This window comes from Benincasa hispida, chromosome 3, assembly GCF_009727055.1.
Source record: "Benincasa hispida cultivar B227 chromosome 3, ASM972705v1, whole genome shotgun sequence".
Taxonomy (NCBI): domain Eukaryota; kingdom Viridiplantae; phylum Streptophyta; class Magnoliopsida; order Cucurbitales; family Cucurbitaceae; genus Benincasa; species Benincasa hispida.
The window spans coordinates 29,868,528-29,895,364 of record NC_052351.1 but is presented as its reverse complement, the minus strand read 5'-3'; the positions used below and the strand labels follow the sequence as shown (position 1 = coordinate 29,895,364).

Sequence of the window (26,837 nt, the reverse complement as noted above, 5' to 3'; positions counted from 1 at the left end):
AAGAAAGAATTTGAGATAAAAGATGTTGGAAATACAAAATTTTTCCTTGACTTGCAAATCGAGCATTTAGCAAATGAGATATTTGTTCATCAATCAACTTATACAGATTTTTTTTTTTTTTTGAAAATGTTCTATATGGACAAAACACATCCATTAAATATTCCAATGGGAATATCATGGGATGTAAAGAAAGATATATTTCAACCTCGATATGGAAATGAAGAATTTTTTAGTCCTAAGTACCATATCTTAGTGTAATTGGTGCACTGATGTATCTTGCTAATAATACAATACCAGATATTGCATTTTTAGTAAATTTATTAGCTAGATATAGTTTTTCTCCAACAAAGAGACAATGGAAAGGAATTAAGCATATACTCAGTTATCTCTGAGAAACGATCAATATGGGTTTGTTTTATTCAAATAAATTAAATTTTGATCTAGCTGGTTATATAGATTTTGGATATTTATCTGATCCATACAAAACTAGATCTCAAACATGTTATATGTTTACATGTGGAGGAACTGCTATATCATGGTGATAAGTGAAACGGACCACAACATCCATTTCCTCAAATTGCTGAAATTCTTGCAATTCACGAAGCTAGTCGAGAATGTGTATGGCTAATATCAATGACTTAGCACATTCGTGAAACATGTGGCTTGTCTTCTTGTAAAAATCTTCCAATGATATTAAACAAAGACAACATAACATGTATAATGCAAATCAAAGGAGGATATATTAAAGGAGATAGAACAAAATATATTTTACTAAAACTTTTATACACTCATGATTTTGAAGAAAATGATGACATCACTGTACAACAAATTTATTCGAAGGATAACTTGATAGACTTATTTAGAAAATTATTACCAGCCGTAACCTTTGAAAAATTGGTGCACAACATTGGAATGCAACAACTTAGAGATCTTAAGTGATGTTTTCATGAGGGAAAGTAAATATTTTAGGAGTATAAATTATATGAAATATGTACTTTTTTCCTTCACTAAATTTTTTCCCATTGGGTTTTTTCTAGTAAGGTTTAATGACGCACAACTCATATAAATAATAGGTAATTTAGATCCTCATTCTTAGTGTCAAAGAACCAAGTGACATTTGCCCATTACTCCATGTGTAGTCCATGTGTCTCAAAATTATACACTATTAGTGTCCATGTAATCCACCTCCTATTTACCAAATTACCTATAAATAGTGACAATTGGTAGATTTTGTAATACAAATTCAAAGAAACTTGGAGAAATGGAGAATTTGGAAAAATCTCTTATTTCATATTTTTGTTATTCTATTTTATTTTCTTTATTTATATATCATGTTTCATATATTTTAATATTATATTTTCTCCATATTATATTCTAATATAGCATCAAGTCCAAACGTATAAACGGATATTACGTCAAGAAAATTGAGATCGATTAATAAATGTCATTTGATAATATTTGAGGACCCAAATATAATTCTTTTTTTGAACCGTGAGCACCAAAATAGAAGGAGGGGAAATTTGTAGGGACAAACTGTAATTTTAACTCCTTTTTTGCTTGAATGACATTAATAGCATAATTAATGAGTTAATTCTAAGAAGCTCCTGAAGCATTTATTTGTTCTGAAAAATTTATAAACGTACTTCGATGACATTAATTAACTTTATATTACTTATTATTTTTATGATCTATTCAATGATTGTACATTTCAATTATATAGTAAATTATATCAATTTATTACAAAGAAAAAAGTGTTGTATTAAAAAAAAAGAAAAGTGCATTGCTACTGATTAAATGAAGTATACCAAGAATGTAGTGAACCATCGGTCAAGATTCAATTCAATTCTCTCACCTCCACGTACCACTAATAAAAAAAAATAAATATTTTCACTTTTAAAGATGAAAATTTCAAATTAAAATTAGATTTAATACTCGCTTTTATTTTCTTTTTTCTTTTCTAATTAAGACAAATTCGAATTAAAATGGGGATTAAAAGGAAATATAGGAACATCGGTCCTAAAGGTTGTTTTGTGATCAACATTTTTTTGCTTTTATCAATGAAAAAATGCAATTTTCTTTTAAATTAAAACGCTTTTATTTTTCAACGTGTTGAAAGACTTTAAAGTTAATGTTTAATGCTTGCACGAAAGCATAAGGACCAACTTAGAATTACATTTGTTTATTGGACACTAATATGAAATATTGGCTGTTTTATAAATCATAATAACAGTTATTTGTTATTATTTTGTGAAATGCACAGTAATTTTGATCACTTTTTTCCTAATGGAAAAAAAAGTGACTAAATAGAATTGAAAATAACTCACTCAAAACGGGCCCAATTTTCTCAATGTTTTAAGTTTATTGTGGCCCATGAAGCCCTAAAAGTTCGCTCCAATTGGCTTTTGAAGAGCTTGAACCGATTTATATAGTTGTTGTTCATGATTAAAGAATACATATAACAATTTTAATAAATACATTTTAATTTTAGCATTAAAAATCTGACAATCAAAGATAAAGAAAAAACGTAAAGAAAAAAAAATAAACACAAGTTTATTAGTGAACCGTGTGTTAACCACGTTTATGGGATAAGAGGAAAAACAATTTTATTAGAGACAATAATATAAATCACAATATTGAGACGTCTCATAAGTCATATCAGATTCAAGGTATTCTGAAACTTCCTCAAAGGATAAAAGCACAAAATTGAAACTAAAAATTAAAGTTAACCAAAAGGGTTAAAGTTTGGCTGGGTTAATTTCAGTACTTAAAACAGAAAACTTGAACAAATTTGATAAATTTAACAAAGATTTGCTTTTAACTACATATCATTGAACTGAAAAAAGAAAAAAAATATCTAAAAACTAAGAACAAAGATCAATGGAACTGAGTTCTAAACAATGAGATAATTTGAATTATTTCAGTGACAGTCCGCTTTCATGATATGATATTAGCAAAGTGTGTTGAGTCAATTATTGTTAGATTGAAATATGTTCAAGTGTTCCTCTTTCTCCCTCTCTCTCTCTTATTATTTGCACAAAAGTACTTGAACAGTATCATATACTATTCACAACTCAAAAGCTATATATTCAGCTTTGAAAACAAGAGGATAATTGTGGAAACAAAGGAGATGAATAATGATGTTAAAGGAATATGAATTTAGATAATGTCCAAATTTTTTGTACCCAAATCTTAGGCAGCCTATGGCCATTCTGAGCCACATAGGGACATATTCTTGGACCCAAATGCAGCTGTATCTGAACCTAATTTTCTCTCTCTAAAAACCCCTTTTCTCTTGTTTTTTTTTTTCCCTCCATCACTGAAAAGAATCACTCAAGCAGAAAGAGGGAGGGCTAAGAACCACTGGGCAACAACATAACCAACCTAAACTATAGGTTGTCTACAAAATATATATATATAAAAATAAAAAGACCAGAAGTGTAAAAAAGAGGCTTGGTTCCTATAATGAGCACAGAAAAACCAAGATTTATGGAGGTGAAGAAGATTGTGAACTTTTCCATAGCTACAATAGGAAATAAGGCATCTAGAAAGAGTCAGTGAGTGATGACATTTTCCAATCTGCAAATGAGAAGTTCCTAGAAGGAAGCAAGTGCTGATACCCTGCATAGATAATAAATTCCACAAGTGTCAAATTAGGCATACAGTTTACTGTTTCTTATGAAAGCATCATTCTCTATAGAGAACTGCCACAGTGAAGTCTATTTATAGGCATTGTTCTCTGTCTAGAAAGTTTTTGTCTTGAAAAGGAAAAAAAAAAAAAAAAAAACCAAAATGGATATAGCTCAACTGGCCATAAACTCGAGGTCTGAGATTCAATAAAAAAAAAAAAAAAAAAACTGTGTTGGGACAGAGGTTCCTGTTTTACAATAGTCATACCAATAATTCAGGATCCTTCTTCCACTCTAAAGGCCATCGTAACACAAGAAGTTATGTTCCTTGCATGCACAATTTTCTGAGTGATCTTCAAAAGAAATCATATTCACTCAATCGAGAAGTTAGAAAGAAAGAAAATAAGATTGCAACTAATGTTTGGCTATTGAAATGGGGTAATCATATATGGTAAGAAAATTTCAATCAGCAGAGCATAAAATAACATCATTTGATTGTCAACCAATGAACTAAAAGGTTGGAACAGCGACAAGACATGGAGATTGAAATATCTTGCAGGGAGAAATATCTATATTGTTGATAACTATGGTCTCTGTAACATTGTAAACTTTTTGTAACCTTTGGGATGCATCCTTTCAAAAGGCGGCATACCTTTTCCTGTTGATAAAAGAAGGGGGGAAAAAGAAGCTATAATGAACTATATAATCAGTGAGGGGCCTGCCAATTACGTGTCAAGAATCTCCTGGAATCTACTGAAGTCAAACATCAAGTGTTTTTCTTTTGTTTCTCTCTATATCATTTCCCTTCTATTTTTTCTTCCATGGATATTATCGAGGGGAGGAATAAAAACTGTGAATTCTACTCAACTCTAAGACCTTTTCACCAGGGCCGGAAGATTCTGATCCAGTATGCTTTAATGACTTGCTGCTCGTTGAGGAAAAGCTACAACACTCCTTCCCTCCTGGCTTCGATGAGGCATTGCCAAACCAGATCATTCCTAGAATTGCAATGGCCATACCCATAATTACTTGTAAGTTGAGGCCCTCTTTCCCAAAGAAAAGGAATCCTAGCGTCAAGACTAAAATGGTCTTCACATGGCCGAGCACTTGGAATGACAGCAGTGAACCTACCAATGCATATGAACTGGTTGAGATTGGTCCCCCTACTGCAATGGTACATAAAAGGATTAAGAACGTCTGCAAACGAATACACATTGGTAAGAATCGGTTGCTAAGCAAAGATCAAGTGGAAAAAAAAGCAGTAATCAAATATTTGCATCTTGCGTTAGTTATATTAGCTTCATCCTGAAAGAACTACTAATACAACATTTGAGATTGAATTTTTTATTGGCAAGATCCATGTAACAGGAATAATGTTTTCTTGATTTGTACAGGTGATTCAAGCTTACATGTACACATCAAAGATTACAAGAGCAAGATGAGCTTTAATAATGTGATCCGGCCCCCAAGAAGATCCAAGCAGATGATGAACAATGGGCACAAAGGTTGTTCATTATACGAGACTTTGTAGGTCACAAATGAAACTACTAACACACCTATTAAAAAAAATCTCATCATCAACCCTTCAATATCTACAAAGATTCAGTCTCTCCTTTCCTTGTGAGCTCTTTATTCTTAATCTTTTCCAAACAGTGGGCTTCGGAGGAAAATGGGTTTCTTTGCATTCAACAGATCGACAAAAGAAAGGAAGTTTTCCAGAAACAACAAAAGCAAGTTTGTCATTATTCCTTGGAGTGAAAACCCGAAGGTTGGAAAGAGTTGGTGGGCCTCGTTAACAGATTCTTTGAAAACTTCAATGGGGCCCCTCTGAGATAAAATTCAAAGAAATGGCTCGACTTATACTGTAGTCAGTCATTCAGAGCGACAAGGGGAAAAACACAAATAAGTTGTCTCTTGTCCTTCGCCATTATGTTACCCTCAAGAGAGAGCTTGGACAGGTAAAAAAAAAAAAAAAAATCTGCTAGAAAGGAGATATCAGTGATTACCAGGAGGCACTTTCACAGTAATTGGGGGTGAATTAAGATTCCTAGTTTCATCCATAAGAAGATCTCGTTATCAAAAAATCTGCTAGAGAGGAGATAACAGTGATTACCAGGAGGCACATTTCACAGGAATTGGGGGTGAATTAAGATTCCTAGTTTCATCTATAAGAAGATCTCATTATCAAAAAGCTATATTGAAATGTCCAATAGGGACGATACACTATAACCCATGGCTATATTGAAGCCTATGGCAGTTGGACCAATTTAAGGAACATTACTCTTTTAAGTCTATGGACTTTGGAAGCCCATGAATTTATGTGGTGGCTTCACTAAGTGCCCTGATATAAACTTCTGGTTTGGTAAAAAGTTTGAAAACTATTATGTTATAGCTGGGATAACTATTGAGGTTTTTTGTTCCTCGCTGAAACAAACAATCAAAAGGAAGATGGAATTACATTTGTGGCTCAATAGTCCCCTTCAGTCATTGAAAACCTCCATCGGTGAGGAAAATCAGAGCTCACAACGGCATTTCTAAAGAACCAGCAAGAACTTTCCATGAAGCTTAAAGACGATCTTCTGAACTACTTCCTTATGAAGTGGATTTCAAACCAAGGAAGCTTAAACCAGTCCAAGACTTATGAGATCAATGCAAAAACTTTGACGATCTGACCTTAGTCCGAGAAGATTAGAAGGAAGACCAAAAAATATTTTCTAAAGATAATCCAGCCTCGTCACGATCTAACTGATGTTGATAGGGCACCCCTATTCAAGAAGAGACGAGTCTTATGAACTCTAAAGAGGAAAGAGGCGCAGCCTTTTTATTTAGAAAAGTAACAGGGCAAGAGTGAAAATTAAGACCGTCAACCTCTACAACTAATTGAGCTATGGACTCTACTCAAATTGGATGGGACTTTGAACTTTTGGCCTTTAAAGAGGTATCTTATTTTATAGATGCTCATATATTTCTTTGAGAAACAGGGACAAGGACTTTCACAGGGGGATTTCCTCTGTCCAGTGAAACTATGGAAGCTCAAAGAGATTTGAATCTCCTTGATCACAATCTGCCAATCTGATTTGAGAAAAAAAATTAAAGAAAATGTCAACTACTTTGCTTATATTATCAAATCTAAATCGGGAATGTTTGTTTGATCCTGCACTTTAAGCAAAGGGCATTTCTCATCTCGTTGGCCACTAGGTTCTTTCAATAAAGCTACTCTCTTCTCCAAAATATAGAAGTGGCTAGGAGATGGATGGTGCAACAATAAAAACAAGAAATGTGGTGAAGCACTCACGGCATGAGATGATCCATAGGAAATTATGCATTAATGCAAGCACATCCATGCTATGAAGTTCCTGGTTGGAAAGGAATAATAGGTGTTCATTTATTCAGCAAAGGATTGTGTAGATGTGTTTGAAATAGCCAAATATCAATGTTCTGTTTAGCATCTTTGGACAGTTTTTCAATGATTCGTCTCTCCTATCAATAATAATTAAGCAAGTTTCAGATCGGAATATTATAACTGCATGATATTGACCTTTGATGTGCGCTTTTGGAAGGTTTGGGATTGGGATTTGGTAGGATGTCCTTAAGGATTGTTTTGTTAATTTTCCAATGTCCAATGTCCTTTTCTCCTTCATACCACATCGGAGAAGAATAGTCTGATTATGACCCACAAAATCGTTCTGGATCTTTCGACCCAGCACCCCACTTGATGGCCTTGGCTCCTTGGTTGAATGAACTAGGCCTCTGCATAAAGGCGATTCCTGCTAGAGGACAATCCAACCGGTTATCATCAAAGAGGAAAAAAGGAATGAGAGAGCTTCAAAATCTAGAAAGTTCCATCACATATGACAAAAGAGCTTGCTTAGAGAAGATTCTACATCCTTCGGCTATGGGGTTTCTTCAAAGACAAATCTTCTTTTTTGCGTGTTTCATCTTTCTATGTGCTCTTCATCTGCTTTTGTATTTGGAGTATCTTTTAAATCTTTCTCGACCTTTTTGTATGGCCTCCCCCTCCTATTATGTTTTTCTCTTTTTATCATTGGGGTTGTCTTCTCCCCTTTAGGTATCTCTGTATCTATCATGATTCTTTCTATGTATCGCTTTGGATATTTCATGAATGAATGAAATGTTTCTTATCCACATATATATATATATATATATATATCCAAGCACCATCCAAATCAACGCACGTAGCTGCATCATAAGCAATAACCATTTGTAAGCAGCCATAGTAAAGAAACTGACAGTCCTTAATTTGATATGCATATAACGAATTTTGTATAGAGACTCGAGTTAACTACTGGTTTATTGTGGTTAAAATTTAAAATTTCCTAATTGATAATAAAGGAACAAAATTGTTGAATTTTTTTAGAGATATATCAATAATCAACACATCCATTTTTAAGTACCTTATTTGCCCATGTCAGTGAAATGTTTTATGCTTCTTATAAAAAGAATTTTGGAGTAAGCCAGTTTTTTCTTTTTAAAAGAAAAAAGGAACTGGCTCTATGCTTACCATTACTCAGAACTATACACATTTGGAACTCTAAACCAAGTACAATCTTCCCAAAGTATACTACTAATGGATACAACAACTTACCAATAACATAAAATTGTATCCGTAGGCATCAACTCTCTTTCCAGTCAACCAGTGGTCTGAAAAGGGGCCAATTAACAGCAAAGAAGCAGCCTGCACTGGAGCGGGTATGACCTAATAAGTTGAAAGGATCCAAGAGAATATTTTCGTTGGAGATGATGTACATACTGCACCCAGAGAAACAAACCCAAGGTTGTATTAGAAGAAGATAATTGGTCCGTGAAATTATCAGTTGCTTTTTTTATTTCACCATGATTAAAAAAAATTATAATTTCAAATCATTTTACACAGCAGCACCAATTTAAGATTAATGATGCAGCTACTTACATACTGCTGCAATGAAGTTCTCCTTACTGCCACTATGCCAGCCACAAAACCTTTCATGTTGGCACTAACATCAGTGACAGTACAAACTCCAACACCAAGTAGAACTAACAGAATGCTAAGTTTCGTGTCCCTTGAATATTGCACCTTATCCAAAACAACTTCTAGAAAACAAGATACTGGGATATACTCAGCTTTGCAATCTGAAAATGAAAGAAGAATTACGATCTCACGTCTTAATTCTAAAAATTGGGGGAAGAACGAACAATTAACAATTAACAAAAAAAAAAGGAAAAAAATACCTGATAGAACCCAACAGAATTCCACATTAAGCTGACGTTTCATTCCCACGATTGAGAAATTTGCAAATATAACAAATTTAAGAATGTCAAGGAATGGTAAGTGAGAATCTTGGATATAACCAAGTTGATTGAGAATAAAAGTCAGCAAGGAGGTTGTGGCAAAATGAATGCCAGTTAAAGTTGTAGCTGCATGGTGATGTTAAACAAAGTAATTAAAAAAAAAAAAAAGGTCAAGTAATTTATGTCTAGCAAACAAAGATCACTTTATCCACATGGAAACTGAACGATTAGAAATGTAAAAAATTTGAATATACGATGAGAATTCTCATCCACACCAAAGCTGAATCCATATGTGGCCATCAATGCCTTATTGACCATGATTATCCCAACAGATGTGACAATATCGAACATCCATGAGGCAGCATCAAGAGTTTCCTTGTGATCACTCTCTCTTCACTTGTGACCACTCTTTCCAGTTGAAGACATTACCTCAAGTGCTATCAGTATTATCTTAATTAATACTTGATATGTAACTTTGACAGTTTTTTATTACTTAGCAGTTTTTTCTTTTAACTTGACAGCTTTATTTGGCAAACGTAACTAACAACTTAATTAATACTTAATATGTTTTGTTTGTCAAGTTCGTATGTATTTTTTTTAAGAAAAAAATTATACTATTGGAAATTACCTATATAATTGCTCCTATTTTGAGGTTCAACAATCAAATTGATACATATAAGACAAATAATATTCATCACACATTTCCAATCTTGTCAACCATATAAACAAATAATATATATTCACAATTTTATGTCAACGACATTACTAAACTAACATTTATATGAATAATTCCAAAATTACAATTCTATATAAATACTTTCAATATTACAACACTAACAACTTCATGAATGAAAGTCATTTGAACACAATATACTTGATAACAAAATATGAGTTATGATCCTTAATCATAAAACATAAAGTATATGTAATAATAAGAAAGAGAAACAACACTCTCCTCCAAGCACCACAACACTCTTAGATAACTCCAAAGTCAAAGTCTCACCGGATGTTATCCTCAACTCTTTGAAATCTACAAACAAAAAGAGAAGAGTATTAAACCAAGAACTTTATGTTCAAACAATGTCTCCAAGAAACTCTCCTACCAACTCAAGAAGCTAAACTCCAAACACCAAAATCCCAAATCATAAGTCAATTACCGCATGAATTACCAGAGATTCCATATCCAGCATTAATTGACTTCTCTAATTGTATCCTAAGTGATAATTTGACTATGAAAACCACAGACACTCTATCTCCAAAATCAAGCAACAACAATATGGTTACAACTACAAACAAAAACCCTATCTCCATTTCATCTTCCAACAAGAAAAGATAAGCATTAAAAATAATAATAATAAATAAGAGGCTTTCATATTAAGATGAGACATTTAGACAAACAATGAAATCAAATGTTCGGTGACATAATAATAATAATAATACAACTTCAAATTTTTTAAGTGGAGGAAAAAGATTAGGAGCAAATGTGGGTTTTGCCCCATTTTGTTTCCCCCTTGTTTGGCATAATCCTTTCTTACCCCTCTTTTGTACTTATAATTCACTTGCTAATTGATACCCGTAGAAATGCCTTTTTGTCAGCTCTATTGGCTTCCTTAACCTACCTTCAACCAGCAGATTTTAATGTTTGACTAAAACTGGAAAAGAAACCAACCTTGAAGTTTTACACAAAATATACTCTACATGCAGCTATATGCAGCTATATTCAGGAGCTATAATAAATAAAGAACAAAAATTCCATTGCACACATGCAAATTGTCTCTCATGTCAAAGTGTTTGATAGTTGCAAACCTTTCCCCTCCCTCTTCAAACTACTTATAGGATTTTGTAAACATTGCAGAGAAAATTTCAGAAAACACTTCATAATTCTCTTTTTTCTCACAAATCACAGAATCACCTATTTCAGCACAATGAAAATCCAAAGCAATTGAAAAAGTGAAAACAACTCACATATATTGACCTAATTTCATCTCTTTTTTCATTGCTCTCTTGAAAATGATTTTAACAATAAGAACTAGTTTTCTTCCAATTAATAGGTACAGTTTGTTTTATGAACTGTAATGAACTGTAACCACAAACTACTTTCAAATCTCTTTTTTCATCACAATCTCTTATGAACTGTAACCACAAAACTTTTATCTCCCCGATAAAAGGGTGAACAGTTTGCCAATTAAAAGAAAGCAGGATTTGAGAACAGGCAGACGCCAAAGTAAGAGATGAGTCTCTAGATCATACAATACAGAAACCAATACTCCATAGTCCACTAGAATCAAATGCAACATCCACAATCTAGCAATAGCACTCCTTATAGTACTCAACTAATCTAACCAGATCAAACAATTTTAGTGAGCAAACGACAAGCATAGATCTATTCCATTCACAATGTAAACCTTCGCACCAAACTTGAAATTAGAAGACAGATTATCAAGCAGTAAAACCATAAAAAAAATCAGTTGAAATTTTAGAGGAAGAGGAAGATCAGTTACCAAATTTTTGGCCAACAATGCAGTGCCAGGCTGGTCAATACACTCTGCTATATCCTTCTCTACGCTATGTTTTTCAAATGTTTAATACCAAAATCCACATAGGATTGTGAGTAAAAATAACAGTCCAAACATGAAATTCAAAGACGAAATTAGAAAAAAGAAAATTAGCGATAGAGAAAAGAGCACTTACAATTATGGCGACATCGATAGCCTCCTGCGCATCACCAAACATATCAGCACTCTTTATATTGATTTTCTTGCCGGTAGTTGCCAAGCCAGATTCACTTGAATGCTTCTCATAACTTTGTTACTCTTTTTTTTCTGCTGCTTCTTCTCTAATCGCCGGTGCCGATCGGTAGCTATCAACTTAGAACAGCAATAAAAGGAAAAGGAACAAAAATGTAAAAATTTGCTCTCTAGAATAGAGAAGAAGCAAAAGGAACACATAAATTTAACGAAATGACATTCTTAGAACAACAGTAAGTACAGTAGTATCCAACCGATTTATATCCAAAATCCAAGGAAAGAACTTCCCACTTCATAATCAATTCCATTAAACCGCACATAATGAAAACTAATAAGGCTCGATTATAGCTCAGATAGAACCAACCCAAAGAAGCTAAGCACTCCATCTCTTCAAAGTTCTTTTTTTTTTTTTTTTTTTCCGATTTAGGTATACTGAAACAAGCACGTACCTCACCTTACACATTGAAACAGTAATCCCCAACTCGCGCCAAACCCGAAATTTCAGTTTAAATTTTCACAATCCATTTCCAGAAGTACTAAAAAAGATTGCAAAATCACTCTTTCATGGTTTTTTGTTTGATGAAATTTAAAATTATCAATTTAAGTACGTCAGTACCTAAGGATGGCCTCCACTTTGTAGAATTTGGAATCAGGCACATAATCTACAAAGAAAAACAACAAGAACACTGCGTATTACAAATTGAGAAGCTCGAGAACAATCCATCTGTGTATACAAAATGTGAGGCGTGTGATATATACCGTGAGAGCCTTGGGTGGCCTTGACCAGAGGGAGGATTTGACGATTGGAAGGCTTGTTGGTGAGGTTGAAGTGAGAGAATCTGACGGCGGTGGAGCTGGGAGTGATCGAAGAGGAAGAAGTGAAGTGATGAAACTGTCGAAGAGGAGAATGGAGGGGAAGAAGAAGAAGAGCGGTGGGATTCCTTGTGATCGCCGCCATGGAAACTGGGATTCGAGAATCAGAGATGGTCGAAGAAGAGGGTCAGGGTTAAGGTGTGGCTGCTTTGGACGTTGAGAGGCCAGAGGGGCTGCTTTGGTCGGAGAAAGAAAATTTCACAAAAGGACTCAAAACTCAAAAAATTTTCTAACCAAATGACCTATTCCAAAAAATTTATCTTTTGTCCATGCAAAATATCAAAATTATCCCAATTTTTAAAATTCCTCAAACCACACCATATTTCTTCTCCCTTCAACAATTTCTTCGGTCATTCATTTAATGTGCATTCAATACAACACCAATATTCTACCAAAAACATTTATTCCCAACTAATATTCTACCAATAGCATTGAATAACATTGGTATGAAAAGAATGGAAAGTCACTTTCAGTATTCACTTTCTGTTGAACTCTCCACGAAATTCTCCCATTGTTCTCTCGTAGCTTTCTCTCAGAGTTTCAGTCCAACATCTTCGTCGATCGCTTTCATCATCAGAATCAGAAACGGAGATAATGTAAGTGGTATTCTACGATTTCTTGTCCTAGATCGCTTTCATAATAAGTGTCGTTTAGCATTAAATGAACGATCGTATAGTAATATATACACGATCGTTCGTTACAAAATGGACGATCGTTCATAAATTACAATACAATCGTCCGTTACAATATGGACGATCGTTCATAAATTACAATATGATCGTATAGTACGTTATAAATGATTGTTTAGTAAATTATACACGATCGTTTAGTAAGTTTGTGAGTTTGCAACCATTCTGACATGCAATATTCATACCATGTTGATGATCATATTGAGCCATGTAACTTGGGGGATGACCGAAGTGAAGCTTGGTTTGGTCACAATAGTGAACTCAGATGTACTTCACAATTCGATATTGAACATGGATGTGGACAATCTTCAGGACCACAAACTTCTCCAATACCTAACATCCATGTTCCAACCCCACCTACTCCTATCCCACCAATTGTGATGTCTTTGGTTCTAATGCATTCTACCATTCCAACCAAACCATTTGTTGATATGCCTAGACCATCAGAGGGCCAATCGTATGACGACCTCATCACAATACCTCATGATTTTCTGAATCACGAGGATATAAAGGTAAGTCAAATTTTCTTTTCGAAACATGATTTATCAGTTATATTATCGATGCTTACAATAAGAAAGAACTTTGACTACTGTGTAAAAAAGTCAACAAATAGCTTGTTAACTATTTGATGTTTAGTGGAGAAATGCAAGTGGAGGGTTTGTGCAAAAAAAAATGAAAGAAAGTGATTCCTTCAAAATGATGAAATATCCAAGCGAACATATATGTTCTCTTGAAATGAGAATTGGTAATCATCGACAAGTAAAAAGTTGGATTATTGGACACTTAATCAAGTCCAAATACGAACAAGTTGGTCGAATATACCGCCCAATGGATATAATTGAGAACGAACGACGAGATTATGGAGTGAACATAAGTTACGGGTGGGCTTATCGCACTAGAGAGTACGGATTGGTGTTCGCACGGGGGTCGCCAGAAGGATCATATGCTATTGTTACGACAGATGGCGAGGCACTTAAGCTTGCAAATCCAGGTATGATATTTGAGATTGAAGTAGAGGACAAATAATACTTTAAATATGTTTTCATGGCACTTGATCTGTGTATCAGGGGTTTTCTGAACTGCATCTGCCCAGTAGTCGTTGTTGATGGGACCCATTTATACGAGAAATACAAAGGTGTGTTGTTAATAACAACGTGTGTATCAATGGCAATAACAACATAAATCCTATCGCCTTCAGTATTGTGATGGTGAGAATGATGCATCAAGGACTTGGTTCATGACTCGATTGAAGGCTTCAATAGAAGACGTTCCCAATTTAGTGATTATATCATATCGTCACATTTCAATTGCAAAGGCTATTGCAAGTATATTCCCTGATGCATTTCATGCCCTATGCATATATTATATATCATAACATTTCAATAATAAGGACATAATTTCACACTTCTACCTAGCGGCGAAAGCTTATAGAATGTTTGAGTTTCAGATGTATTGAGCTAAGCTCCATCAATATCCTGGTATGACGGCCTATCTTGAGGAGGTTGGATTACAACGATGGGTAAGGGTTTATCAAGTCCATTGTAGGTATGACAAGATGATGACAAATATAGTAGAATGCCTCAATGGAGTGTTGAAAGATGCACGAGAATTACCAATCACGAAGCTATTAGAGCATATCTGCAAGTGGCTACAAGGTTGGTTATGTATCTGACGTATACATGCAATGGCATGCACAAACATTGTAACTAATTATGCAATGAGTATTCTTAAGTAATCAGAATTGATGTCTAGAACATATCGTGTTTCCCTGGTGGATATGCATATAATTAATATGGATGATGGATATTTCAGGGGATTGGTTGATCTTCGTTCATAGACATGTACTTGTATGAAGTTTAATTGCATGAAGATCCTGTGCTCCCATGCAATATCAGCGGCAAGCCTTAGAAATATTTATGTTAAAACATTATGTGCAAAATTGTTTACCGTTGAGTGTATGCTTGCTATTTATGCTAAACCAATCTTCCTAATAGGACATAGACAAGAATGGAGTCGAAGTACATATTTTGACGATTTTAAAGTTGTACCACCACGAAAGGTAGCAAATGTCGGCCGACATCAAACCGTCAGGATACCTTCTATTGGAGAGGAGCCATAACAAATACATAGGTGTACACAATGTGGTCAGAGAGGACATAACAAGAAAACGTGCAGACAAACATTGATAACATCTGACAGTGGCCCATCTAGACTGAACGATATGTAATTTTTTTGGGCGATCGTTCAGTTATTTCTGTACGATCGCTTAGTTATTTGTACGCAATCGCTTAGTTATTTGTGTGTGATCGCTCAGTTAATTATGGATGATCGCTTAGCTAATTATGCGCTATCGTTTAGATAGTATTAAAGGATCGTATAGATTTTCTAAACGATCGGTTAGAAATTTCTAAACGATCATTTAGATTTTCTAGACGATCATTTACATATTCTTAAACGATTTTCACATAATCTTAAATGATCTTTTACTTAGTTTTTGGCGATTGCTTAGTTATTTATTTGCTTAGCTATTTATTTGCTTAGTTAAATGTACAACACCAATTATATTCTACAAATTTAGCACAAATTTATCACAAAAAAATATCACCATAAATATTTATTTGCCCACAACTGGGCAACATATTGTTTCCTATACAATCTCATATTCACTTGTGTTAAGTCAGCTCTATCAGCCCCTGTTACACAATATTCTATAAATTTAGCATAAAATATTCCACAATCCAGAGACTTGCCCTTTTTGAGGGTCAAATTCGATCTCCTAACTTCCCATTGTCCGTACTTGAACTTCTTATGTTGTTTGTCGAATCCGACAGAAATCAACATGGACGGTATTGCTCTAGCCACGAGCATCAGATAACCCTCAACTATGTCGCCACCGATGTAGTTCGACATGGAGTCGAATACAAGGATTGTACACCCTTGTAGATTGATGGCAAGTATAAGCCAATGTTATTTCATGTTGATTGCCCCAAATACGAAGTCAACGTCCATCCATATTGGCTTATATCCTTTGTACTGTCCAAACACGTAGTCAAGGAAGAAGTGAAAGCACACCCAAAACCTCATGTGTGCTTCTTGATCCAACCAACCTGCCACTTTATTATCCTCTATTTCAATACCGTCTGGTCGCATCTTAGAAGCAACACCCTCTGGCTTCATCAAAGCATCCTGGGAAAGGCAAGATGTAAATACATGCTTGAGTAACAGTAGTTTAAATAGATATGTGAAATTTCCATACCGTGAAGCTCGAATCAATGACTGTGAATCGAATCGTATAGAGGTCAGGTTTCGAGTGCAACTTCTGATGCACATGCATCAAAAGAAGATCCATAGTCTGGTACAACAAAGAAAAGTATAAGTTGAGCTTAAAAGTTATTAAAAGAAAATTATAAATGATCGTTTAGAAACTTCTAATCGATCACATAGAAAATGGATCTTCTTTAGAAGTTTCTAAATGATCGTTTAGAAGTTTCTAAGCGATCGTTTAGAAAATTCTAATCGATCGTTTATTAGAATTCTAATTCTAATCGATCGATTAGAATTTTCTGAACGATCGTATAGAATTTTCTGAATGATCAATCTTGATTAATGAATTAACATAAATACTACGTCTCTAAGCACCCATGTGTTCTACTCAAACATTTTGAAGAAATTATTGGTCCTGAATGTATATATTACCGTTCCTCCTCGTTTTTTCGCTTTAGGATGGCTTTTCCATTTATTGTATACATTCCACATAACATCAAGGACTAGGAAGCATGGATCATAGGAATGAATGGTCCTTGTAGGGAAGTTAGGTACAAGGACCAAGGGGTTGAGATTGATAACACTAGTGGCCGATTTCAGTGCCATTATAGGTGATTCAGCTTCTTCACATTAGGGCTGAAGAGATCTTAGAAGTGAATGAGTTTAAATTGTTTCTAGATGTGATTAAGAATGGTCGTGAGAAGATTGGGGCTGAGTTTTAAACTTCTTCCCCCTTTTGAAACACTCAAGTGTGAACTTGGCTGGTTTTTTCCCTTTTCTGGCGCTCTCGGCCATTTATTTCCTATATTTAAATTATAAAACAATGGTAGTAAAATTTTGAGAATACTAATTCATGTAATAGTCATACCTCGACTTCAGTGGCATCATTTTCAGTTGACGTCCCCGAATTGAAATGGACCTTAACACTGAACGCTTCAGTTGACGTCCCCATAACCGGTTCCAATATTTCATCAGTAGTTTGAGGAACTGGTTGTTCATTGACAGAGGTGTCCCTCAATTCAGATATTGGATCCTGATCGTTGACAGTTTTGGACTCTCATTGATCGTCGCAGCTGGCTGTTCACTGTGGGTTTCTTGGTGGATCTAAGGGGGATCTTGTGCATCAATCTGTGGGGGATCATCATCATTATGAGATTCCTGATTATTATTACCATCATCAATATTATCATCACGAGGTCCCTCATCATGATGAGTCTTTGTATTATTACTATCCTGAACAAATCAAACGAACAATTCTGTCAAGGGAGGTAATCGATCGTCTAAGAATATGTAAACGATCATTTAGAAAATCTATACGATCGTCTAGAAAATCTAAATAATCGTCTAGAAAATGTAAACGATCGTCTAGACAATATGAACGATCATCTAGAAAATATAAATGATCGTTTAGACAATCTATACAATCGTCTAGGAAATATAAATGATTGTTTAGACAATCTATACGATTGTCTAGAAAATCTAAACGATCCTATAGATATTCTAAACGGTTGGTTAGAATTTCTAAATGATCGTTCATTTGAAAATATCTAAACGACTGTACAAAAATACATACCTCACATAGACGATGGACCATCATCTTTATCTCGTTCAGTTGTTGGCCCATCAGATGACATTGTACGTAAATGTATCTCCCATCTGACGAACCATGGTAGTTAAGTTCGCCAAATCTTTATGAACTTCTTTTATTTCCTCCTTAAGAATCTTGTACGATTTAGAATTACGATGTTTGTAGGAATTTTGTTGCTTATGTGGTTACGACTCTATTTGGTTAGTCTGAACTGGCATACGTGGTTCTAACTCTATACATTGCACATTTACAGAGCTTTCTACATTGGGTTCATGCTCTTCGTGCCCCCCAAGGGCTCGCGAGTGTTGACGAAGTGTTCAACTGCTTCAATCCTTCTTTCTCCAACAACAGGAACCACATTAAGTCCTTCAAGTCGGTTCTTCTTGTACCTTAACTCCTCTGTGCTAGGTACAAGTCTCGACACAACAATAGTCTGTATAAATGAGCAAGTCAAAATGCATGAAACTATAAACAATGAACATATCAGAAGTGATCGGTTACTTACTTTTTTTTGCTGGAAAACTTTATTGCTTAATGATTTATAAGATGGAGCACGAGAAAAAGTCCATCTAAGAATTCTAGGGATTGCAACCTTGCTGACTTTGGTGGCTATGAACTTACTCGATGTGGATAAAATTTCGTAAGCCCAAACCTACGATATATAAACTTCTTAAACGAACATAACACAGGTTCAATGTATTAGAGTGAATAAAAAACAAAAGTACATACCTAGAATGCAAGTACGAATCCCTTTATACAGTAATGTGAGGCGTGGTGATCACCTTCTGCTTTCTTTGAATCATATGCCTCCTTCTTCCCATGCATGATAATCTTCATGCTATTCAATGTACCTCCATAGAAGAGGGAAGACCAGTCATAATGTACAAAGACATTGTGGTCATCGACAATCCCAAATATATTGCTATCGAATTGGGTTTTCTTGTTTTTTCCAATCATCACTGTTTCAATGAACAGTGCCAATGCAACCTTGACAGCATCTTCGTTATTAGTAAAATCGAAATTCTCGAAGGCGATCTCCACATCCTTGCAAGAACTATCCTTTCCATTTTGGTTCTTGGGTCCAAGAATGAGTTCCCGCAGCCTTTCACCACTTGTTTCTCTTTCCACTGTTTCCTTGGTCAGCCACAACCTAGTTATCAAGTTAAAATCCTCTTGGGAGAATGTTACCTTCTTCCCTAGAATATCGAATGAAATAATGTTTGGGTTTGCATCTGCTACCTCCCTTAACAAAAAGTGGTGCAAAAGTTGTCCATTGAAAACAAGATCTATATCCAACAGAGGGTCCAAGGTCATTTGTCTATATAGTCTCATCTGTTCTTCTGTCAACTTTTTCTTAATGACAGGGGCAATTTTGTGGACTTGGCAAGCGACTGTAGTAGGAAAATATTTCTCAGTAGGGACGACCATCTTACCAATCTAACAATCGTGTACATTATAAGAATTAGTAAACAATCACATAACAAAAATTATGCAATCGTATAACAAAAACTAAACAATCGCATAACAAAACCTAAACGATCGTATAACAAATACTAAACGATCGCATAACAAAAACTAAATGAACGCATAACATATATCTAAACGATCACATAATAGTTAGCCAAACGATCGCATAACAGATATCTAAATGATCGCGTAACAGTTAGCTAAACGAACACATAACAGATGTCTAAACGATCGTGTAACAGTTAGCTAAATGATCGCACGATATATACCTAAACGATCTGATCATTTAGTAATCTCTATCCAATCGCTTAGTAATATCTAAATACTCACTTAATATTCTCTAAACGCTCACTTAGTATTCTCTATCTGATTGGTTAGTATTCTCTCAATGATAGATTATGAACGATTCTCTCAATGATAGATTATGAACGAACACACGATTAAACCCTAAAAGATAGTTAAACCTCAAATATCAACATGCATTCTTCAAGGAACAGAGTCCCATACCTTTTAGATCACGACGACGGTGGCAAATGTGTAGAGATGACCGGCGAGAAACCTATGAGGAGTGCTCAGCTTCGGAGATAAAACGGGAGCAAGATCGAGAGAAAACGCTTAGAAGAGAAATGTTTTGAGCAAGAAATGAACGAAATGGAGGGATACCCTATCGTTATAAAGTATTCGTAGAGACGTGCGTTCACCAAACGGTCTGAAGGTTTTCTTAAAACTAGGGGTAATTTTGAAATTTCGCATGGGAAAAAGATCAGTGGTAGAAAAGTTTTTAGGAAGAGGTCATTGGTAGAAAAGTTTTTGGGTTTTGGGTTTTGGGTCATTTTGTGAAATTTTCCGTCGAAGAAAAGGGTTAGGAAAAAAAAAAGAGAACCAAAGAAGATGACGGGGGAGGGGTAAGGTTTTTCTTTTATTTATATATTTTTAATCTTCAAGTGATGGAGACGAGAATGAGAGAGGGAAAACAAAATATAAGGGGGTGTTTGGGACAAGGAGTTGGTTATTATAGTTGGGTTATAATAATGTGTGTTTAGGGTATAGATTATTTTAGTTTGGGTTATAATAGTATGTGTTTGAGGTATAAACTATTTTAGTTTAAGAAGGAAATAGTAAACATTGTAGCAATGAATAAAAAATGATGAATGTAAATAGTAAAAACTGTAGCAGATAGTAAATATTGTAGCAAATAAGGGTTTTGAAATAGTGTCGACTGTAGCTAATTGGAGAATACAAAATAGTATTTACTGTAGCAAGAGGTTGTTATTATAGTCTTAGGATAATCTTCACCCCAAACACACCCTAAGGGGTTGTCTGATAGTTGAGTTGGAGTTGGGCTATGTAATAAAAAGCTCACCTGGTGCTTGATGGTCGGTTAAATGGTTTGAAGTTAGGTTGGTTGTTTAAAACCCACTGTTTTACTTACCCATTTTCTCTCCTCATTTAACTCCTCATTTGCAGTGTTTTAGTTACTCTCCCTCTCCCTCTCTCTTTCTGTCACGCATTTTCATTATTCATCTCTTACTCTCTTCTCTTCTCATCTTCTCTCTTCTTTCGTCGTTCGGGTTGTCTTCTTCATTTTGTCTCTTCGTTCTCCCTCTGACTGGAATGGGTTGTATTCCTCTTAGACTTCGTCTTTTTGGGGTTGATGCCCTAAATCTCACAGGATACAAACATTTTATTTAGTTATGTAATAAAATATGTGATATTTTATTCCAAAATTAGTTGCAAACCACAAACCAATAAACCAACATCCAAGGTTATCTTGTAGCTTAAATATGTATGTAGGGACATACGGGTGGATTATGTTTAAGTGATAACCTAAATGGTATGTATTACATAGATAAGGTTGGATACCTTATCCCGGTGACATTACGAGTATGACCCGCTTTTTAAATGTTACAATTATTGTAAAGTGCTACAAATGATCTGATCCTGATTATTCATGTGAAAACATGTAAGCGGGGATATTCTATATAAACGAGTTTGTATAAGACCGAACCACAAAATTTTTAGTCTTATTATATAATTCCGTTCATAATAGAGACTTACATTTCACTAGGATGACCATAAATAACTGAAAGGAAACTCAACATGAGATCTTTGAACGGAAGCGGATCGTCCAAATTCTATTTCAATTGATAACATAAATTTGCAATACAACAAACAGATTATGCAATTAAAGTAAATTACAACATGCTTTTAAAATAAAATACATAGTTTAAAGGATATTACCTTTGAAGAACACTTCTTCTCGTATCCCTCGAACGATCACGAACTCCTCAATCAAACAATAACAAGAACTCAAAGACCTTTTTCAAGTGAATCACAAACCAAATGGGAAGAGAACACTACCACTCGAATTCCTTGGTATGCTCGGGGTGAGAACCCAAGGGTGGTAGGCTCTAACTATTTTGGTTAAAATGATAATTGTGAGTTTGGAGGAGGAAGACGATCGAAGAAGAAGCACTATCGCATAGTAAGCTTCTCGATCGTATAGGCTATCGTAGCAAAACTTCCTATCACATAGATTATCACAACAAAACTTCCTATCGCATAGACAAAGGGAGCCTATTGTATATGCTCTGTGTTTGTCGTGTAGACTATCACATAGTCTATTCTTTGTGATCTTTTAGTAATTAGTTTCTTTCTCTTAGTCTTCGCAGTAAAATAAAAAACTCATTTTCATTTTATTCCAATTGTCATAAAATTTCCATAGCCACTCACTAAGGTAGTTTTTGAGAAAAATGATTATTATTCAAAATAATAAATAATATAAATAAATATGATAATGATGGGCGGAAATTGGAAGTCAATTTTTACTCGACAACCTAATCCCGTGGACGCATTATGAGATGCATGTTCCTAAAATATGCATTGATAGCCATGCGTCGATGGTCATGCGTTGGAATGAAAATGCACCAACAATGTATGCGATGACCATGCGTCCTGTCACAAGTTTTCTTGCGTTCACGTCAAGTATAACATGAACGCAAGATTCTCGGGTAATCCGAGGTCGAACACAGGGACTTGTAACTATATGTTTGTGGTGATTGTACATGCAGCGGTATAAATAAAATAATGGAGGGGTTATTGTTAAATTAATCCTACTCCTACTCCTATCTAACAGACAACACAATGAGAATATGCATGAAAGGTAGAGATGCAACAAACCGTGACATGAAATAAATGTGTGGAAAAATGGATAAAATGCGGAGATGTTTTCATTGTAACCCTTAAGAGTGACAGTAAGGTCAACCCTAGTCAACGCAAGCTAATGCGATCATGCAACACTCATACAATAGTAAACCACCTCTCGGTGCGAATGCTACGGCTTCTAATGCTAGAACACATGCGATATATGTGCAGAGGTGTCTATAAGGCCTACACATAAGCCTCTAATTCTTGTCTATGCGATGATACACAAACAAGGCGACCACATATCATCATTCCTATTCCTAGGGTGCATGCGATGTAGTGTTGACAAACAGAGCTTATCTCTAAGTCCCTATCTCTTACTTATGCTGATCTAATCTCGCTCTCTCGAGTCTAGATTCTAACCTCGCTCTCTCAAGTCATTAGGTTCTTTCTTTAGACTCTCTCTCAAGTAGCTTTAAAGGGGTGTTGGGCACAACATAAGACAAGACAAACGCATGAACTTGGTCGACACAAGGTTATTACTATCCCTAGTGAACAACGCATACATTACTTAATGTGACCAACCACTTACCCTCTCGGGTAGTTGATATTTGCTGACTTCACTCATAGACAAGCAATGCATTAACCTATAGATAGGCATTGCAGCAGCTTCATACTAAGTAAGTAAGGTTACTCACATACTCGCGCAACGCATACCTCTCGGTAGTTTGCTACATGCTTCATATCCCTAATCCACATGACTAAGTATGCAATACCCAAGCAATCCCACTAAGTGTTGCAATGAAAGTAAAGATGCTAAGCAAAAAGATGGAGATGAAGTCGAAGGAAAAGAGAAATGTATTGAAAACACATTGTATTAATTTCTTAATTCCAAAATGTTATACAATACAATATGAGAAAAGAAAGGAAAAGAAATGACCGGCTGGAAGCAAAGATTTGCTTCTAGCGGATGTGCGTCAAGGTTGTCGGTGGTGCCATGGATGGGCGGAGGAGCTAACTCTCTCGAGATAAAACTCTGATCGAAGGCTCCGGTCGTCACTCGGTAATGGATGAAGGAGGTGAAGAACTTTCAGCTTCTTCTCATGCAGTTTGTCTGGATCACAAAGGATCCGCCATAGGCGAACCTCAGACGAAAACCTTGGATTCAACCTTGAGCGAAAACCCTGGATACCATGAATTTGAGCTCATTGGCTTCTATTTATAGAGCTTGGCCGTCGACAGCATTAATTGGATTGCTCTGAGTCTAACATTCGGCCACGTTCGTCCTTTCTGAACCTCTGCCACTAACGGCGTGGTAGGTGAAATGTCAGCATCAACTTTGGATTTTCTCGAGGTAGATGTGTTGATACGTTCATTCTACCAACTTTGCGTTGATCCCATTAGAATGCATTGTCGCGTAGCTGCAGTCATTCAATGGCCGCATTCATTTAACACCGCAACACTACATGATGACCGCAATCGCTTGACGAGTGCAACTCCCATGCGATGGACGCATACGGCTAATTACCGCAACATCCATGCGTTAATCGATGTGTTTGCCTTGCGATGGAGTGTTTCTCCGCATGCGGTCGTCTATGTGATGGTCTGGTTTCCGCGTTTGCGTTCATTTTCTGCATTGGCTACAAAAATAGAACATTGAACGCACAATTAATGCAAAGTAATGGGTTAGATGAGATTCGACATGCTGTTTGACGAAAACTTTTTTTCTCATGAATTCCTAGCATGATTGACACAATTTCTGCCTAGCAACCTTCATAATTCTAAGTAAAAGGACTAAGATGACATGCAGATAACCTTATCATATTATATTTAACCTATAGTTTTAATATTGCATCACATACAATATAAACTATAGTTCTTTTTCTCAATTTTGTGGCATTTAATATAAATCATATTTATATTAAATTAACAACTATTTGAATCTCATTCAAATATTTATTCCTCTAATTAATGTATCAAATACATTATATCAATTATGTCCTATATAATTGAATTAAATAATTATATCATATATAATTAAATTCCCTCTTATTAATTTGAACAATTCAAATTAACTCAAAACCTGATTCTCAACATAATCCTTTTGAGCTACCAACGAGACCTTATGAACCTATAGCTTGAAGCTCCAACGGTACGTGAATAATTAATTAAACTCTTTAATTACATTACCCACCATCCGTTAACTGTCGGACACTCCACTAAAGACTGACAGTTGCACTATTCGTACTACAGATATATTTGTGTCCGTTGGATATAACCAATCAACAATGCGACGACCCTTCACAAATTGCTCGTAAGTACAACTAGGCCAAATTACCATTTTACCCATGTAATTACATCTAACTCCTTAAGTACCACTGATTCCTCTAATGAATAATAAGTCATAGTCCCACTATGACTAAGTCCTCTTAAGCCAGGAGAGAGTGTGGCCACTAAGTTCAAGACCTAGAATCAGCCCTTAACGAAACAATTTATCTACTTACCCCTACATCGGGGAATGAGTGAATTTTGTCTTGTGTAGCTGAGTTTCCAGCTCCCCAATCAGAAGAATCCTCAAAATGGTAGGCTTGTTGAGTTGGCAATCTGGCCACTCTCACCCATACAAATCAAAGGACCACCTTCATGAGCAGGAGTTCACAACTCACTCAAGATTCAGGTCATGTCACCTATGGTCATTCTAGTGAAATGTAAGTCTCTACTATCAACGATGTTATATAAAGAGACTAATCATTTCGTGGTCCGGTCTTATACAAACTCTTTTTATAGGATACCTCCACTCTATGTCTCTATGTGAATGATCAGGATCAGATCATTTGTAGTACTTTACAATATTTGTAACACCTACAAAGCGGGTCGTATCCATAGTGTCACCAGGATAAGGTACCTAATCTTATTCATTTACTATAGACCATTTAGGTTATTATTTAAACAAGATCCACCTATATGTCTCTACATACTTGTTTAAATTTACAAAGTCTATAACTTCGGATCTTAGTTTATTGGATTGAGTATATGCTTATGAAATAACACTTATTTTATTTATAACAATATGTTTATCGGAGTTTACAAACTACGAGATTACAGGGAGATTTAGGACACCAATCCCAACAAGAACATGACCTAAATCCTGAGTGAGTTGTGAAGTTCTGTCTATAAAAGTGATCTTTTGATTTGTATGGATGAGAGTGGTTAGATTGCTGACTCAACAAACCTACCATTTTGGGGATTCATCTGATTGTGGAGTTGGGAACACAACTACACAAGAATGAACTCCTTCCCCAATGTTGGGGTAAGTAATAAATTGCTCCCTTAAAGGTTGATTCCGAAGCTTGAACAATGTGGCATCACACCATCTCCTAGCCAGAGAGGGATTTGATCATAGTTGTACTATGATTTATTGTTCATTAGAGGGATCAATGGTACTTAAGGAGTTAGATGAGGGGCAAAGCGATAATTTTGGCTCAACTGTACCTACAAGCAATTTTTGAAAGGTCATCATACTGTTGATTGGTTATATCCCATGGACACAGAAATATATCTGTAGTGTGAGTAGTACAGCTGCTGGTCTTTAGTGGAGTGTTCAACAGTTAACAGATGGTGAATATTTTAATTAAAGAGTTTAATTAATTATTCACATACCGTTAGAGCTTCAAGCTACAGGTTCATGAGGTCCCCTCTGTAGCTCAACAAGAATGAATGAGAGTTATTTTTTTGATTAATTTGAATTGTTCAATTTAATTGAGAGAATTAATTATATGTGATATAATTATTTTAATTTAATTATATATGATATAATTACTATAATGTATTTGATACATTTTATTTGAGAGAAATTAAATATTTAACTATGGTTCCAATTTTAATTATGTTAATTGAATTCATATAATTAAATTTAATATAAATAGGATTTATATTGAATATCGTTGTTGAGAGAATTAAACTATAGATTACATTGTATTGGATACAATGTTAAACTATATTTTATATGTTATTTGATATAACATATAATTTAATATATATTATATGATAAAGTTGTTGTCATATAAATATATATTAAAGTTTTTGTTAAAATTAATTTATTTTATTTTATTCAAAAAAATATTTTTTGGGAGGGAGTTGTAACTCATTC

General features: G+C 35.0%; 1 long non-coding RNA gene and 1 pseudogene across 1 annotated transcript; both read right to left on the bottom strand.

The window, feature by feature from the left end:
• Window positions 1-4,103: 4,103 nt before the first annotated feature.
• LOC120073527 lies at window positions 4,104-9,636 on the bottom strand (annotated as a pseudogene).
• Window positions 9,637-9,695: 59 nt separating this feature from the next.
• LOC120073108 lies at window positions 9,696-12,767 on the bottom strand. Its single transcript, XR_005480677.1, has 5 exons — window positions 12,422-12,767; window positions 12,279-12,324; window positions 11,607-11,782; window positions 11,417-11,480; window positions 9,696-9,945 (listed from the first exon to the last, which is right to left on the bottom strand). It is a non-coding gene; the product is annotated as an uncharacterized LOC120073108 (long non-coding RNA).
• Between the last annotated feature and the right edge of the window lie 14,070 nt (window positions 12,768-26,837).